Below are 2,551 nucleotides of genomic sequence, written 5' to 3'. Positions count from 1 at the left end.
ATATACACACATATATATGTACTGTGTATACACAGACACACACACACACACATATAATAGAATATGACTAGAGTGAATGGAAGGGTAAAGTTTTTTACATACCAAACTATATACTTACATACATAATGTAATGAACACAGGTATTTCAATTAATATTGCACTATTGTTTAAAAAAGCAGATTAACGACTATTTTTGATTACAAAGGAAGTAAAATTAATGCTGGAAGCCTAAACATTAATTTAATTTGAAATAGAATGAAATGTGTGACGTGACTAGTGTTTCGTTAAACAGTTTCGATCTTACTTGATCTCATCAGTGAATCATCGATATTCCCTATAAACGTAGCACAAATCGGTAAGTTGATCACGACCGACTATTTTTTACCGTATATTTCTTTTAGACGTTAGATTCCGGGCTTATTGGGTCACCGCCTTGAGTTTTTAGTCGAAGGAATCGACCCCATACCTTTTTTTAAGCCTGGTCCTTATTCGCTCACTCTTTTTCGTCGAACCGCTAAATTACTGGGGCGTAAACACTCCAACACCGGTTGTCAAGTGGTGATGGGTGAGGGAAACTCACACACATTGGTATATATATATATATATATATATATATATATATATATATATATATATATATATACGACGGGCTTCTTTTAGTTGCCGTCCACCAAATTCACTCACAAGGCATTGGTCGGCCGGAGGCTGTAGTAGAAGACACTCTCCCAGGGAACCTCGTCGTGGGACTGAACCTGGAACCACTTGGCTGAGAAGCAAGTTTCTTACCACACAGCCACTATTGCGCTTATGGAATTCCTTATGGAATTACTTAAAGAAATGATACGAGAGAAGTCGCCATTTTGTATCGTCGCAGGATTGTGCTCAAACTAAAGAAAATGTTAGTCTTCGGTCAACGAAGTACGTCCACTTATGGTGCTTCCATAAACTAAAAATTGGAGCTAGAACAGCCCCGATATGACGTCTAGCTATAGAAGGAACATATGTTTAGTTTTGGTTGTTGTTGGCACTCCGTCGACGTCGAAGGTTGCAGTTGATTTGATGAACGGAACAGCCTGTTCGTGAAATTAACGTGTAAGTGGCTGAGCACTCCACAGACACGTGTACCTTTAACTTAGTTCTCGGTGAGATTCAGCGTGACACAGTGTGACAAGGCTGGCTCTTTGAATTACAGGCACAACAGAAACAGGAAATAAGAGTGAGAGAAAGTTGTGGTGAAAGAGTACAGCAGGGTTCGCCACCATCCCCCTGCCGGAGCCTCGTGGATCTGTAGGTGTTTTCGCTCAATAAACACTCACAACACCCGGTCTGGGAATCGAAACCGCGATCCTATGACCGCGAGTCCGCTGCCCTAACCCCTGGACCATTGCGCCTCCACATGTTTTAGTTTAGCCATAGATAAACTGTATCTAGACAAACTATGCGTGGCCGTCTCTGACATTACGATTCTTTTTACTTCCTTTGTGTAATGGAAAGTGCTGTGTTCATGGTCTTAGCAAAACCTCTCCTAGGCTGGTGAGTTTGGTGCTGCTACTACCTCTTGCGTCTTCGCAAATCAACACCCTCGATAAAGATTTGAGCAGGGAGAGAATTCTAGAAGCAAAATGCTCTGGGAAGAAAAGACTGGAATTAAGGATTAGAGCGGACATAACGATTAGATTGGTTGAGTGGTGGTTGCAATACAATAGAGGTGGAAAAAGAGGAGAAAGAAGACACATACGCCTGTTGCTATGGGGAGAAATACCAACAACAGGAATGACAAGCAGAACAACAATATCATTAAGAAAACAATATATATATATATATATATATCTCAACCACTGTACGCGCTATGTTGTTGCTTGACCTCCTGGAAATAGCAGCAAAGTATTCCACAAAAGTCACACTTTCCGAATAAGGAATAAGACTCGTCGAATAATGTGATTCAAGGTTTCTGGTTGAACAGGATGGCCACGGTTAGATAGGCATGCTTAAGACTCATAGATTTCCTCGACCCGGATGTATACAACTCTAACAATCACAGCATTGACAACAAGGACCTCGGAACCACGTTTTCAGAATAAGTGACAGGTAGAGTGTAATTACATGCGTACAGAAAGGCGTGGTGGCCACGCCTTTGACCATAGGGAATACACGGTCGAGGCAGATGTAGGACTAGACAACAAGAACTAATACACATATACACATGCATACAGAGTGACAACTAAACAATAAGAGACACAATAACAAACGCATAAAGCACACATACACACACACGCACACACAGATGAACAAACAGGCACTCAAACACATGCATACAAGTATATACTTGTAAGTGGCAAACACATGCATATATAAGACCAACAAAGAACAGATATTGGGGAAGTAGAGGAAATGCGGACCCATTATATGAGTACATATATTTTTGCATATATTCCGAAGATCTAATTTTTAAAACAATAGACGGTTGTCACTTTTTTAGTGACCCGATTTAATTCTATAAAGAATTTAATAAATCTCACAAATATATATATATATATATATATATATATAT

Source organism: Octopus bimaculoides, chromosome 11 (assembly GCF_001194135.2).
Source record: "Octopus bimaculoides isolate UCB-OBI-ISO-001 chromosome 11, ASM119413v2, whole genome shotgun sequence".
In the NCBI taxonomy this organism is placed as follows: domain Eukaryota; kingdom Metazoa; phylum Mollusca; class Cephalopoda; order Octopoda; family Octopodidae; genus Octopus; species Octopus bimaculoides.
The sequence above is the reverse complement of the archived record's forward strand: the minus strand, read 5'-3'. Positions refer to the sequence as shown.